General features: G+C 28.6%; 3 non-coding genes across 3 annotated transcripts; all 3 read left to right on the top strand.

Annotated features, from left to right (window-relative positions):
* The first annotated feature begins 7,825 nt into the window (after nt 1–7,825).
* On the top strand, nt 7,826–7,907 carry Trnal-aag (transfer RNA leucine (anticodon AAG)). The gene has a single exon. It is a non-coding gene; the product is annotated as a tRNA-Leu (tRNA).
* Nucleotides 7,908–8,724: 817 nt separating this feature from the next.
* On the top strand, nt 8,725–8,798 carry Trnat-agu (transfer RNA threonine (anticodon AGU)). The gene has a single exon. It is a non-coding gene; the product is annotated as a tRNA-Thr (tRNA).
* Nucleotides 8,799–17,201: 8,403 nt separating this feature from the next.
* Trnar-ucg (transfer RNA arginine (anticodon UCG)) lies at nt 17,202–17,274 on the top strand. Its single transcript has one exon. It is a non-coding gene; the product is annotated as a tRNA-Arg (tRNA).
* Nucleotides 17,275–17,504: the final 230 nt, after the last annotated feature.

The raw sequence follows: 17,504 nt of genomic DNA, 5'->3' as shown, positions 1-17,504 counted from the left end.
ATTGCATATCAAATTAATTTTAAAAATACCTAAAATTAAAGAAGAATTATGCGATATAAAATAGGTATCATTAAAAAAATTTTAAATTTTAAGTTAATTTGAAAATGATTCTTGTGAGATAATATTGTCGATAGATATACACCAAGGCAAAACAACATATGAACAAGAACGAAGCTCTATAAAAATGTCTCGATTTTTTGAAATGTAGAAAATTTTTCAAGAAAAATTAATTTAAAAGCATTTTAACATAATCTGCTATTTTCGATCTCTAGAATGCTCTGAAAAGCATGAATGTTAGGTCGAATCTAACCAAGTCTTGATTTCAAGAAAGACACTAAGCTGCGGTCGTATATTGCTGAGTAACATACAAGTTGTGGAGTTCCATACGTTTACAACATATATAAATTACAGGATTTAAGAAAATTTATGGTGGTTTAGCGAACTTGTTTAAAGTTACATTTGCGAACACCCACAGATGGGAAGTTGTCGTAAACCAAAATAGACAGATTGACATTTTTACGAGAGAGAATTGCGCACGCATTTTCCAGGTATTCATGATATCAAGGCAAGTACAGGCATTAAGACTTCATCTTCGACATTGATGGTACATTTTCGAAGATCATAAAAATATTATCCTTCTAATATATATATATGTGTGTGTAACTGAATTTCTCAAATTACAATGCGTATTGATTATCTGAAAAGGAAAAAAAAAATGTCGGGTTTTGTGATGACTAAGCTATGATATTTCTGAATCTATGCTAAAAATACAGCAGACTTTATTGTGGGGGAATTTATCACATGAACTTCATTTTTATATGAGAATGAAAATTTATCACATAAGGTGTTTTCTACAGTAATAAAACATGATCTTTGTCACTGGATTTCTGGAAGTTCAGAGCGTATTTATTATTTGATTTGTGAGTAGAAAAAATGTCTTATGCAGTGATGAACAAGTCATAGGATTTCAAGTCATACTAAAAAGAAAATAGGCTTTATGAGATAAGAATTTATTGCATGAGTTTTATTATTAAAAGAAAGTGAAGATTTATTGTATATGATGTTTTCTGCAGTAATAAAAGTAAGAGCAGAGATTTATGTGTCACTGCAATTTTACAAGTGAATTAACTCACTTGTAAAGTGAACCAGTTATCAAACATGACGTTATTGATTATTTTTTATTACTTTATTATTTCAATCAAGATTTTAACATAAAAAATTTTGCTGTCGACAATTGTAGCATTATAACGGGTTATGCACTAGTTTTGTTGTAAATTTAAACTCCTAGAAAACTAGCACTCTTCTAATCCAATAGGGTAGCGCAGGTAAGTGGCGCTTGAAGTATGATAAGATTTTTTTTTTCTTCCCATTCTGTTGTTTTTGTGACTTATGGCACTTTACAAGCCCGCTGATAGTTATCTGTCAGCGATTTAAGCTGAATAAGCGTCTCTTTTTTTTTTTTCAGTAGCACCAACTAGGACCAAGAGTATAACTTAGCTACTCACACGTCACAACCCTTTTTACGGGGCAGACTTCATTCATGCATTTCATTCACTCATTCACTTCCGAACCAGTACCCCCAGTGGTATTACTCTCGACATGGAGGACTTTGTGACCACAACAGATTTATACGTGCGCCAGCCACCACACACACACGGAGGGTCTTCGGCCGCCGGGTTCGAACTCATAGCCTAAGGGATGCGAATCCATTGCTCTACCAACCAGGAATTCCCGGCCTTTCTTCCCATTCTGGTCAGCATCGGTACATTTGTAACGGGAATAAAATTACTTATCGTCCTTTCATTATATTTTTCTTTAAAAAATGATATATGCTTACTACATTTTTGTTTCCAAGACACCTACCAAGACTGGAGCATCTTTTTAGAACCTTGCCTTTAATCATCATGCCTCTATGCCAATCTCTGCTTTTACTCCTGGCCTAAATTTCTCCCCCCCCCCTTTTTTTTTTTCCTTTTCAAGATATTAGTTTCTTTATTACGAATTCATTTACTTATATTAAATTCGTTTATTACGAATTGTTTAACAATTTCTTTAAATAATATCCCCAAGGAATTGCTCGGGGTTTAAACACTTTCATATAAAATTTGATGCAAAAACTGATTCTGTATTAAATATTACAATCCTTTTATTACACTGCATCATTCGATTAACGTTCCTTGAACACACGTAATCGTTTAAAAATGAAGAGTATAACAGCTTTTCTTAAACTCCATTAAACAATGATTTTTAACCCAAAAGCGAAAAAAAATTCAAAAATATATGAAATAAAGATTTCAGAAAATAGTGGTTGAATTGATTGCAGTCTTACTTTCTTGCATTTCGAAATAGTTTGCATTAAATTTCAAAAGAATTAAGGGTAGGGGGGGGGGGAAATGCACAGAGAAATATTTTGGTATCATTGAAAAGGTAAAATTTTAAATATTAAGTTGGTATTAAAATATTTCTTGTTAAATAATTTGTACCGAAATGATTTCAGAAGATTTCTAATTAGTTAAATTTTTAATTAAATTCTACTGTATTATTTATCGGTATTCTGTATCTTGTCATATAGAATAAGTGCGCAAAGTATAGCTGAAATCTGTCCAATCGTTTAGGAAGAGACGTGGAATACGTATATACAAACACAGCCGCAATGACTTACTGTGGCTATGTATATGTATGCATGTATTAAGATTCTAATCATTTATCAGTTTAGTTTCAGTAGAGTAAAAAATATTTTTTTAAAGATTATTTCCAATATTCTTAATTTCACCATTTTCTTATATTAAGAAACTAATGAATATTTTAAAATTTATTCAAAGACTGGGTGTTTCTATATTGATTTAAGATATTTTTTTAATGGCCCCGCAGTTTAAGGAGTTTACCCGCTGGAAAAAACAAATATTACAACCCATTTCAGATAATACTCTGTAGTAAAACATTATTTATTGAATTTTATTGATTTAAAGATTTTATCTTTCTCAATACCGAACACTCCCTATACTGATTACAAGGGCCAAATGCAAAGGATGTAAAACTGAGTCGTCGAATCGCAAACCGAAAGTGCAAACACTTTCCATTCGTCGGAACAGGGCCTCTTCAGATGAAAGATGTCACCATTTACGACTGCAAACGATTATTTACAACGCACGCCCTTGCAGAATTATTTATGGCTAGTTGAAATTATCTTAAAAGCTCTGGCAAACAAGGGCGTAAGACACGTGTTGTAGATTAAGACTCCTAATATAACCCTCCCCCCTACCTTTTTCTATGAGTGTTTTTACCTTACTATTGCCACTTCAATGCTCTTAAATCATGATTAAATTGGATGTTTATATTAATTATGGAAACTAATGATAAAGCAACAAAATAATCTGAATAAAGAAGAAAAAAAAGAAACATTCTTTTAAAAAATTAAGAGAAAAAATAAAGTTTAATTAATTAAAATTAAAAATTAAAAAAGCTATATTAAAATTTTCAAAATGCTTTTTTTATTTATTTATTTTGCCTATTTATTTGATAAATACGCAAAATAAATAAGGAATGAATGCATCAACGAAACATATTTATTACATAAATACGTAAAATAATATTACTTAATTTTTTAGTAGCATAGTTTTTATACTTTTTTCGCTTATCCTCTATTCCGGCGGCAAAACATATTCTATGACCGAATTCATGCAAATTCTCTGTCTATAAAAACAAAAACCCTCGCGCTTTGACTTAAATTTCGCCAAACATTTATTTTTATTTGTTAATTTGATGCAAGTTTGGGGTGTTTTAAAAATATTGAAACATATTTTTCTAGATGGGGATACTTGCGCTTGTTTAAATAAGAACCTAAAATGAATAAAATCGTCCGAAAGGAAATAAACAATACAAAATTTTTCTGAGATCCCCATTATTCAAGAACTTATTGCGATTCCAAACCTCATCATGTGGTTAGGGAAATAGAACAGAATTTGCAAATAAAATGCGTATATATAAATAAAATTAATTTTAAATAAATACTTTCCGTATATACATCAAAAACATATAAAATATAAAAGTTTAAAAAAATGTACAAAAAATTAAGGTTTTAAAGTTTGAAGTCTTTTAAAATCTTTGTTTTAAAACAGAAACAACAAAATGGTGGATTTCCTCAGTTTTCAAAGATTAATGGATGGAAAAGAATGTATATCCGCACTTATATGAAAAAGATTAAAAGATGGGAAAGAATGTATATCCGCACTTAAATTAATAAGTGTGGGCATACAGGTTAATATAATAAGAAAGATATTACAGTAGACTTATTTAGTCAAACTATTACTATGATCGATAATATTTGAAATAAAATTAATCATAAAAATCTTCAAATGAAAAATTAGTCAGCTATGATTTTTGTTTTCACATTAAATTTACAAATAATGACATACATATAATATACAAATAATGACATCTAAGAATATTAAAGCTGAAGGAGATTTTTTTTTCTTTACGATTCGAATTGATATCAATTTAAAAAATAAAGAAATATATAAAATCGTGAAATTAGACTTAATACTAAAGATGTTCGACTCTAAAAGAGAGGTAGAAGCCTTAACAAAAGAAGATAGGTTAAATTTCTAATGCATTTAAGAATATTATAGAATATATTGAGAGCTATTATATCTTGGAAATTTTTTAGAAATACTTAAAAGTTCTTAGAACATTTTGGAGCATTCTAGACCTCAAACATTTTTGAAAATTCAAGAATAATCTAGAGCATTTACAGATCCTTCTTCATTTCAAAATATTCTTTATCATTCTGGAATATTTTGAAAGGTTTTAAGAGCTTTTGGAACATTTGAAAATATTTTGAAATAAAATTGCGTTTGAAGATTTAAATTTAAAATTAAATTGAATTTACTTATCTGCCTAAGTTTTTCTTATGTTGTAAGTTTTATATTTGTTTTAGTTATTTTGCTTATACTGCGTGAAAATTTAAAATGTTTGTTCTGCTTTCATTCAAACTATACTGTTGACAATCATGTCTTTCAAACAGATTTTTATTTATAAAAAATAGATTGGTAAAAGCTAAATTCTTCAAGAAGGAATGCAAATGACATTTACTTTTCTTGTAAAAAGTGAATGACAATTTTTATAAAAACAGAAATGGTTCTTTGACGAATTTATAATCCCCAGGAATGTCATGTATATAAGTTAGTCAAATGTATAATTCGTCTGAAAATTATTTTATTAATATGGTTAATTTGCTGTAAAAAGAAAAATGGCATCAGAAAGAGAAGGCGTAAAATTAAAGTTCATTTGTTATTGGGAAGATGTGCATTTAAGCGTAATACGGATTGGTTTGTTTAATGAGTACATTAACCATTTGTTAATTAATGCTTAATTAAACTGAAAAGCTCTAATCCTTCTAATTGGGTTCATTTTGGTCAAGTTATTAGAAGGTTCATTACCTTGAGGGCTATAAATTATAGTCTTTCAATAACTTGATGTTATTCTATCAATAAAATATAATGAAGCTCCTTTAAGGGGCCAGATAGGGTCTGACATCGAATAGTTTTATCGCCGTGACTTTGTAACTCAACATTTTCAACTTAATACCAGCAAAAATTTAATAACTTTAGGTGTAAATCAATCAGTTGGACATCGTGGAAGAACCTCGTTAAATCCTACCTTCAGTGCATCAGTCAAACATTACCTTCATTTTGACTCTGCTAATGAAAAAACCTTCCAAAGTAATATAAAAGTTATTCAAACAGCCATAAAAATCCAGTTTTCGCTCCGTTCTTATCTTATCTCCAATCGGATCTCAAATGATATACGATACGGCAGCGGTCTACTAAAAGTGATTATCACTCTATATCATTTAGAGGCAATTTTCTTTTAATGGTTCCTCTAAAAAAAAAAAAAAATCTACGAAGGCAAAATGAAATGGAGAGCTATATAGCTGCTTTTTACGATATTTCTGCGATGCTATAAAATTCTTCTAAAGCAGGTGTGTTTAGAGACTGTGGGGGTCCATTTAACCCCGCTGTTCAGCTCCCATTATTGATAAATTATAGAAGTAAGATAAACACAGTAATTATATATATATATATGATTCAATGGGGTATTGTTGATTTTAACTAAAGGTGTAAATAGACGATCATTTAAAAATCCTTCAAAGAGATAAATATAGGTTTATCTCATTTAGGGACAAAGTTACTTTGTCACAAAATTAAATTAATGGATTCGGTTTACCAAGTAATTGGGGTTTTATATTTTCGGCAGGCTTACTTTTAATTGAAATACGTAACTCAATGCTGTGGTTTTCTTGAAAAATGATTCTCAAATTATATTAAGTATCTATTTTCTATCTACCGAAAGCACAATTGACTTGATCATTAGAATATCTGATATTTAGTATAAGAAATTTTATAATTATGGGCCATTTTGTTTTGCTACGATTTAATTTGACTGCAGCTTCTTTGTTAGGTAAAATATAAATTTAACTGATTTATTGATTCCCAAGGTTTGTGTCAAATTTTATCCCATTTATTTCAATTATATTCTATTATTTTAGAAAATTATACTAATTTATTTGAAATAAATCGATCTTTAAGTCAATTTTTTTGTAATCGAAAAAAAAAAAGCGTATTTTAGAAAAGCAACTGACACAAATGCAATTTACATATTCATTCCGCATATTTATCTTCTTGTGTGGTCTGGCTTTTAAAAAAATATTACATTATTAAAATTTGTATTCCTTTCTTAAAGGTTTTCGCTGATTTACTTTATTTTTACAGATTTGTTCCATGTTGAGTAATTTATTTTATCTATTTATTTATTTATTTTATTATTATTCTAATTATTATTATTATTTTGCTGATTTATTTCCTTTTGAGAAATTTTTGGTTAATTTATTTAACTTGAAAGACTTATCTTATCGATTTTATCTCTTATCTCAAAATTCCCCGAAGACCTATTTTGTCTAACATTTTTTTTAAAAATCCTAGATTTGTCGTGATCAAATCTTCAATAAAATTTACGTCACAATTCACGAATCATCAAAAGTAATACTTGCATTTAAATATTTCTAACACCGTAATTTTCATCTATTTAAAAAAGTGTGACCGACATAAAAGCTTGCGTATCTTCTTGGCTAATGGAATAAAGCGAGGAGCGGATTTCTAAATTCAGCCGAAAAAGAAAACACAAATAGTAGGAGATTCACAGACAAATATCACATTCAAATGCACATTTTTTTTTTAAATCTTTGAAATAAAGGGAAATGGATTGAAAAAAAAAAAAATAGACGTATTAACATTTTTCGTAGCCACTAACATATCAATCAATAAATTACAATAAATAAATGAAATACGATGAATAATAATGTGGAATTTCCAAATAAATATTCCATCAATATTTGTCTGTATTATTAATACTAAGAATCTAAGTAAGCTAAGTAAGAATTAATCGCCTCCCCCCCCTTCTCTCTTTTCTTTTAATTGTAGCAAATATGAAATTCAATTTGATATATTTAGAAAATTTTGCCCTTTTATTGTATTTTCCACGTTACTTCCCATTAATTTTATAATTCTGTAAAAATAATAATAATAATAATAATTTGTTATAAAATTAATATAAAACAAAAAAAGTATTTAAAAAAATCTACATAAATTTAAATTTATTTGATAAAGAAATAAAATTTTAATAATAGCAGAATCGCTCTAGTTGATTTTTCCCCCTTTTTCTTTTTTATCTTATTCGGAAATAAACTTGTTTATTTTCGTCCCTGACTTAGATAAGTCACGTGATAGTTAATTGCGATAACTCTATTATTTAGCTTATCATTTGCAGAGGTAGCGTGGCCGAGCGGTCTAAGGCGCTGGTTTAAGGCACCAGTCTCTTCGGGGGCGTGGGTTCGAATCCCACCGCTGCCAGGATTCGTTTTTCTCGTACTACGGATAAACTATAACAATAATAGGTAAAATTAGATTGATTTTAAAAGTAATAATTTTTATTTACTTTTTCGAATTTTAAAAACCGGCTTAACAGTAAAATTATTTATTAATTACATTTCAAAAATTATTTCATCCCATTTATTTTGAATGTTTCATATTCACTGTACTTATTAAAATGAATAATTCGCATTACAATTCTTAGGAATAAATTTTTTAATATACATGTATTTGGATTTTAATTTCCCCAAGGACTATTCGTTCTGAAATTGCAGTTTTAAAAAAATCTGAAAACTTAAACATCTGTTTTAAAATATATTTAAAACTAGAGTTATTGCAGTTTTGAATTATTATGTAAAGTAAATTAAATGGCACGTATTTAAAAAACAAATTATGTTTGACAGTATTTTTAAAATTATTTGATGAATAAAATTTATTTTTCGTTAATATGTGTTCTGAAGTTTTTAAAACTGCCATCCATGTTTAAATTTGATTATTATTAATTAATAATCTGCTTATAATACGAACATTCATAGATTCAACGATCATGCTTTTCAACAGAATGTTAAAGTTCTTGAATGAATTTTTAGGTATATCATCGTCAAATGTAAGAAAAAAAAAAAAAAAAACAATTGCTTTATTTGGTACAGCAATCTAAAAAGAAAAATTGTCGCTTTATTTCTACACTTCATGTAAAAAACAAAGGCGTGTGTAATAAAATATTTGAAACTTCTTAAAAAAAAAAAAAAAAAAAAAAAAGCCTTTCAGTTTCTAAATTATAACCCTTTCGCTCCCTCGTGGCGCCGTGGCTTAGTTGGTTAAAGCGCCTGTCTAGTAAACAGGAGATCACGAGTTCGAATCTCGTCGGTGCCTGGTTGTGTGGTGTTTATTTTTGATGTTCAATTCACCACTTGAAATAAGTGGATGTTCCAATACCGTGGTTGCCAAGAATATGAAGCATTTTCATTTTTTCTATCCTTTTTTTCCCTTCACCATCTTGTTATTTCCCTCTTGATTCTAATGTTCTTTTTTTTTCCTCTCATTCTAAGTAATCCTTGTTTCATATTTGTTACTCGTGCATCATGTACTCATTATTGCAACTAGCAGAGTTCGACTAAAACGAAACGAATGATGCACTTTATTATTTCTATTAATAGCTTAACTTTCACTTAATTTTACTAAAAACATCCTAAAAGACAAAAATAAAAAAATAGATAATATAAATTAAAAAAAATTAATAAGTCAAAACGAAAAAATAATATTTGTTATATTAAAGCCCAGATTATAACAACAAAATTCATTTTAATAAGGTAATAGATGATTAGATATGTAAAGCAAACTGTTATTTTGAAAAAAAATGCAGAAAATTAAAAAGAACAAATTTTATAGTATCTACGAAATAAAGTGCTATTTTTTTTTTTTTTTTTGCTGTAATAAATGAAAGAAATAAAAATAATATTTAGCGTTCCACTTCGAAAACATCTAACGTAAGCAGTTTAAAATAATAAAACCATCAATCGATATTTAATTGCTTTATTTGGGTAACTGATATGGAAATCTTATTTGATCCGTTCCTTATTTGACAACTTCCTCCCGTAGCAGAGTGGCGCAGTGGAAGCGTGCTGGGCCCATAACCCAGAGGTCCGTGGATCGAAACCACGCTCTGCTAGTTTCCCTTTTTTCGCTTTCTTTCCTACCTCCATGGCCTAAAAGGAACGATAAAGCTTTTATGATTTTAAATTATTTGTTAACTTAATATTTCATTTTACATTTCCAGAATTAATCGCACTTTTCAAAGTATTCTTTAAAATGAAATTATTTTTTTAAAGCACTGGTAATGTATTTGTCTGCGACTTACATTTGATTTCAATTTGTAATTTTTTAAAACAAATAATTTTCTGTGTTTATATTCAGATGTGAATTTTCAGTTTTTCTGTATGAGGTGTTTCTATGGTTTTTTTTTTTTTTTTTTTTTCATTGTTGCTGTATGTTGCTATCTAAAACATAAATAATTTTTTTTAGAAGTCAATAACGCAAAAAGATATTTTTGTCTTTTTGTCAAAGACTTTCTGTTTTTTTTTTTAAGCATTAGATTTTTTGTTACATAAAATATTCTCGGTAATTAAAAAACAAACAAACTTATTTTTGTATTCACACTGACAATCTTTTGAAGCTGTCTTTTATTATGAACTTTAATAAATCAATTTTTATTTTGCCATGCACTTAAATCAAAAGCTGGTTTTAAATTTAGTATATTAGAACTCAACAATTTAGTAAGTTTTCAAACTGAACTTATTATAAAATTAGGAAGACAATAAATAAACTTTTTAATATTCTGATCTGATTATTAAAATCATCACATTATTTAATTGACCATTTTATTTAAAAATGAGATCATTTGATTTAAAGGTCTGTCATTGCTGATGCCCGTCTGTATATATTGCAACTTTTTTTAATTATGTTAAATATTTATTAAAATTTTTAATTGAATTTACGTTAATTCTTAATTAAATAAATCACATAATTGGTGTTCGATTATTTAAGAATTATTCGATTATTTCGAAAGCAGTTACGGTTTTCGGATGTAAAAATGAGAATGTTATTTATTTTGTTAGCCTTTAATAAATCATATTAAAATATTTTTTTTTCGAATATCATCAAAAGAAAATAAGTTTTGTTGCTATAACAAAAGACGAATGAAAACTTTAACATCATTCCACAATTATTTACTTTTTAAATATCGGTAAACGTCTTTAATATATTGTACATTATTTCTGTATTATAAAAATCTTTTTATTTTTATTAAAATTATTTTGAAAATTTAGTTTGATCGCAAGAATGCTTTTGTATAAATGAAATACAATAATACAAATAAAAGAAATTAAATTGATGTTCTGAAATATGCTTCATTGTTTTTAGAATTCCAGCAACTTTATATACAATATGAATCATTTGTTTCCAAATCCGAATTTATCGTCTGCTGCTCAATTTCTCTTTTCAGAATGGCAATACTTTAAAAGCTCATATATATTTTTAGTATTTAACTTGTTTCTTAATGGCAAGTGTGCAAATATTTTTGTAAATATGAAATAGAGTAATATAAGCATATAATTTAAAATAACCGCACAAATATTAGATTTTGAAAACCGGTAAGTGCATTTATGAAGTTACTATTCATTTTGATATATAATCAGTTATTTGTATTCCTTTTTTTCATAGAAAAGTTACAGTTTTAAATGTTTGTTTTGAAAAGATATATTAGTTTGATGCGTGAAATTGTCAATTTCAGCCATTTCATAAATTTGAAATATATCAGCATGAAATAAAAGAAATATAAATTAACATTCTAGTGAATACTTATTCGCTTTTCGTATACTTTAACTATATTCTACACGAATTCATCTTTTGTTTCTGTATATGAATTTAGAGTTACATATATATTCTGAATTGCGATTGAATTATTCTTATTTCTTAAACTTTTTTTATTCGACTTAATGTGTAAGAATTTGTAAATACTTCTTAAAATAAATAAGGATGTAATTAAAAAAAAGAGATCTACTATTTCTTTTTTAAATATTAGTCAATATATTTATCGAGTTAATAACTTGGCTTGTTCTTGCATTCCATTTTTACGAAAACTACTAAAATCTTGCTTATTTTCCTTTTTTGAAAACGATCGTTTTAGAATTGAATTTGATTCGTAAGAATCGACAATAAAATATAAAATGTATCTCTACAATAGAAAGAAAAACGAGTTAATCTTTTAAAAATTTCATATTTGGATTTTGAATATCTCTGAGTGCAAATTTGTCAGTCAGTCATCGCATAAAGATGAATATTCAATACTAACACTTTTCTTTTTGTATATTTAGATTGAATTTAATGACATCTGTATTTGCATGCACTTAGTTGTATCATGCTGTATTTGCATGCACTTAGTTGTATCATGCTGTATTTGCATGCACTTAGTTGTATCATGCTGTATTTGCATGCACTTAGTTGTATCATGCTGTATTTGCATGCACTTAGTTGTATCATGCTGTATTTGCATGCACTTAGTTGTATCATGCTGTATTTGCATGCACTTAGTTGTATCATGCTGTATTTGCATGCACTTAGTTGTATCATGCTGTATTTGCATGCACTTAGTTGTATCATGCTGTATTTGCATGCACTTAGTTGTATCATGCTGTATTTGCATGCACTTAGTTGTATCATGCTGTATTTGCATGCACTTAGTACACTAATCTGCAAAAGAGCATATCTTTTCAAATCTTGGCAGCTTCCAATTGAAATTTTTCTTCTAGCACACCTGCTTTACCGCAAACATCATAAAGCATAAGGCCATACCGCATCATAAAGGAGCCCCTCATAAAAACTCATTTTCCTCCTTCCAAATCGTTACAAATGCCGATATGCCCTTTTTTGCATGGGCGCACACACTCAACTTCCCACGCCATCAAACACAATAAATGGAGCACAACTCCCCTCCCAAAAAGAAATAATGAATAACAGAGGGTGTATGGCAGGGTCCACTGCCACAAACTTAGTGTCGCCTTACGCGCTTGTCAACAATCGGCAACCTCAAAGCAAGCCGCCCGTAAACGAAACAGGTATACAGCGCGCTTGAATACCATCTAAATACCACTTTGCGAACACAAAAAGTGTATGTATATGCATTATGATTTTCTCCTTTCACTAGAAGTTCCGCCGGTTTGGTAAAGGGTCCCACAGAATCATATTGCTCACAGTTATTATTGTAGTTTGTCATAAGAACTTACAAGTGGTACCGAGGTGGCCTTGTGACAGTTCTGTAAGGGTGTTCGAAGCGGAAAAAGGTTTCTAATACGTTCTAAAGGTGAATAACGCACTCGGAGGGGGTTTGAATGGTGGAGGAGATGGTTATCTTAGGGTGATCTCCATATGTTATCCAAGAATGAAGTGCAGCTGAATATTTGCAATTGTGTAAGGAGGGTTGAATTTTACCGATTCGTAATTTGAGATTTGTATATGCTCTTGAGATTGAATACCAGCAGCAATTTTAAATCTTCGCTTCAATGACTTAGATTTTGTGAATAGGTTATCATTTTTATAAAGCAAGGATAGAACTTTATATAGTATATAATATAATAAATCAAGCAAGACTGTCTATATTTTTCGGTTGATCTTGAACGAATTCTTTATTTGCATTATTTTATTTTATAATCTATTCCGTCATAGTAAATAGAATTTTTCCCCTCTTTAATTTATTTGTTCATTAATTATTTTCAAACTAAACTTGCGAAACGTATTACTTCATAGTAAAACAAAGTGTATTCAACCTCTTACAATTTTGCTCCTATTGTTTTTATCTTACTGGATGACATTTTTTGTTTCGAGAATGTGTTGTCTTCAATTAATAATTCGTAGAATATTGCGGTGTCGGTGGATTATGCGTAATTTTGCATCGAATTATAGTGTCTTTGAATGATTTAGTTTCAGCTTACAATTTTGATTAGCGATAATTCGATGCCCGTATGACGCACGTACACGGCAATTAAGGACTTATCTGTGTTGTTTTTTCTGCTATCTTTTTAAAGGGGATCTTCTATTTTGGAAATGAGTTTTTATATTGATTAATTTAAGAGTCCTGGAACACTTTAAGCGTGCTTATGGGTTATGTGCTATTTTTAAAATCAAATTACAACATATATGAAAGATTCAATTTTAGATTATGTTTAAAAATACAACAAATGACGCTCGGTCTTCACATTCAAGGATTGACAAACCTTTAACAAACCGGAATAAAGTTAAATTTAGATAAGAAATAATAAGAAAACATATTGATAATTTCAATACTTCCAATATATCGATAGAACTTTTATTTATTTTCTAAATGAAATTCTGATTCTCAGTTTGAATTCTTTATTTTTAATTCATAAAATAGGAATATGTATCTGACAGTATACATATCGGATTTCTAGCATTCGCTAAAAACTAGAAGAATGGGGCTAAAATTAAAGTTTTATTTGGTTTCTGAACTAATGCACACATTGAAATAAAATTTTGGTATGGATGCACAGATATATTTTTAAAGAACTTGATAAGATTCTTCAGCGCAGATATGTTCAAAATCCAAGATACAAGATGAAATGAAAACCGATTCTAATATGATTTTATAATTTCTGCCCTTAGTGAGGCAAATCATGCACCATAATTTCATATTGAAAACTAGTCAGTTTATGATATCTTATTGCAGTTCGCCCTTTGGCTGCTGACAAACTAGATGGTCCTTGCAAAAGATCTGAGGCCGCGGTGGCCTGATAGTAAGGTCTCGGTTTCGGAACCGAAGGGTTTCCGATTCGAGGCCCGATTCCACTGAAGAACCGTCGTGTAAGTTACGTTAAATCCGTCGGAGCCAAACGTCCTCACGCTGATATGGTGTGGACGTTTGCAAAGGTAATTCCTATAATAATATAAAAGGTATTTGAGATATTTAATCCTTCTAAGTGATTTTTGCATTTTAAATTACTTAATTGCATATTTAAAAATTAAAAAAAAACGGTAATTTGGTTTTTGTTATCAGACACGTTATTATATGCAAAAGAGCCAAGTAAAATAATATAATTTAGGATGTCGATGATTGGCATAAAACTGAGGTGTTATTTTTAAACATATGGGCAAAAAATATTATAAATATTAATATATATTGAGCTTTAAAGACTTAAGTTTCTGAGTCAAATATGAATGAATTAACTCGAACTCAGTTCTATAAATTCTCTTCTAAATATAATATATTACATATCTTAAAAAATGAGACAAAATTATTGGTTAAAACCATCCAAATCCATTAGTTACATTTTCGGAGAAAAACAAAGAAATATTCAAATTGAATTATTTTTCTATTTCATCTTAAAGGAATTTTATGTCACCTTACTCCTTTTCCCGTCAGTTGAACAACCTCATTTGAACCAGTTAAGTTCAAAATGTCCTTAATTGCCCTATTTCCTTTTTATTGTTACGCTCGTCACTAAATTCAATTGTTTGAACCACAGACGCATAAAAAGAAACAGCGTTTTATTTGTCATTATAAATGCAGGAAGAATTTTTTTTACGCCATTTAAATGACGCCGTTGTGAAAGCGTCTAACACCTGCTGCTGTTTTGCAGATAATTAAATATTTTTACGGGAATTTAAATACCACGGCTGTAAAAGGAAAGGTCAGGTCGTTCCACTTGGAAAGGAAAAATGTAAACAACTCTAAACAATCCTTTCTTTCTTTTTTTTTTCGGGCGGTGGGGGGGAGGGGAAGAGATGTTTTGAAATGTACTTTTCTTTCATACCCCTAAAAATGTTTATATTTAGGGTAATAAGGCTATGCTGCAAAAAACTATCCATATGTAAAAGGAATAAATAAATCGTGGTCTATTAAAAATAATTGCAGATATTAAAAGATAACGTTAAAATACTATAAAATAAATTAACTGACTTTTTATGAGTTTTTGCATTCTAGGAGTAGGCTAGTGAATGAAAAAAAAGTTGTTATGAAAGCGAACTGAAAATTATATAAATGCATTTTATTAATAATGTAAGCATTTTTATCATTTCAGCTTTTAATTCAGTAGAAACTACTGAATTGCCTCCTGAATATGCAAAAAACATTTCTTTGAAAACGTATACATACAAAAAAAAAAAAAAAAAAACCACTTAACAATGTTGCTTTGTTAATAGAATAATGTATGAATAATACCATTCAGTTAATTCGATGTAATTTTGTTTCAACTTATACAATTTAATGTTGTAATTACAATTCTGAAATAAAATTTGTGTCATTTTGGTAGTTTTTAGAAGAAAAAAAAATATTGATTCCAAAGCATTCATTTCTATTTTGAACCACTTTCATGAAGAGAAAGGATTAAGAACTCAAGTCGATATTACGTGGGTATCCATATGCGATCGCATCGCCATGAAAGATATAATTGGTATTTCTACGCCTCATTCAACAGTAGAAAGAGCACCAAACAATCAAATAACTTTGGCTTGAAATTCAGATTATCGGTTTTCAAATGTTTTCAATTAAATTCTGAATCATAACCAAAACTATTTAATTGCAATAATAATTCGCTATAATCTCTTGGCATACAGGGGAAAACAACCTTTGTCGCTATATTCCACACTATTTACATTCAGGTTCTATGATACCCCGTGTAGTATTCCGCCGTTTATTGTCATTATTAGTTGTTCTTTCAGATAAGAATTTTTTTTAATCCCTCTTTAAACAGTTTTTTAAATAAAAAAGAAATTTTGCTCCAGCTAAAAGAAACCAAATTACATAAATGAAGAAAAAGTTAATATTGTAGAATCGAAAATAAATAAAACTGAAAAGCTGGTTTTAACATCTTGTGACATAATTAAAATCTAGAATTTTGAAACTGGAAATTTTTAGGAATTTCATTCAAGAACCACGAGTAAAAGAAATAGAGAAAATTGTATATTAATCACTTCTTGTCGACTTTTATTCGTAATCAATGGGACAAATTTGAATTCTTATAAGAAGATTGAAATCTGATTAATATCTTGATATAGGTATTAAAATTAGAATTGGAAATTAGTATCAAAAGAAGAATTAAACTTAGAATTAAGAAAGCTTAGAATTTTTGATGCAAAAAGCTGAAAAGTGATTCAAAGAATTAAATAATTTATCAGCTTGCATATTATATAAACTAAGTTATTATGATTTGTTATTTAAAAAAAATCACTGCCTTGAAAATGTAAATTAAAAAAAAAAAAAATCACAACTCAAACGATTTCTTTTTCTCCTACCAGATCGAACTAAGAAAGGAAGGAAAAAAAAAATTGCAATCTTTTTTTTTTTTTTTTTTTTTTTGATAACATGAGAAAATTAGCAATGATTTAAATCTAAAGTTAAAATTTGTTTTCTGTAAACTGAAATAATTAAAAGACAACTACAAAAGTAACAGTTGCTTCGCGTAAAATAAAGTTATTATTTTCCGATATAAACAATTTTTTTAATGTCAAAGATTTTTTTCCATCCTATTTTAATTGTATTTTATATGTGCGCTTAAAATAAGTCATTTCTGATTAAAGAAAAATATTGTAACAGTTGCAATATTATTATTGTTCAGCTATTTGCAATTGCATACACATTTTTGATGATTAATTTTAATATTTATATAGTAGCAATAAGGTTATACAGTTTTAACTCAATTTATGAAACAATTTAAGATATAATTTTTAAAATGTCATTAATCTCTTAACATTTTGTTGATTAACGTAGTCCGCGTGGCCTAATGGATAAGGCGTCTGACTTCGAATCAGAAGATTGCAGGTTCGAGTCCTGTCGCGGACGGATAGCGCCGTTGTATTTATTTTATATTACAGCTGTTTTTAAACTTCTATAGAAATGTTTTTGAAGATTCCATCTGCTCTGCTTTTTTTTTTTTTACAGATTAAAGATGTTTCGGAATTTTGTACATTCCCTTACTCTTCATTGCAACAATTTTGATGGCAATATGGTGCATCTTTATCCTAACAATTTTTCGCAAATTTCTTTATATTATTGCATTTAGCATCCCATTA

This window comes from Argiope bruennichi, chromosome 7 (assembly GCF_947563725.1).
Source record: "Argiope bruennichi chromosome 7, qqArgBrue1.1, whole genome shotgun sequence".
Lineage (NCBI taxonomy): Eukaryota > Metazoa > Arthropoda > Arachnida > Araneae > Araneidae > Argiope > Argiope bruennichi.
Note: the sequence above shows the minus strand (reverse complement) of the source record. Positions and strands in the feature narration are given on the sequence as shown.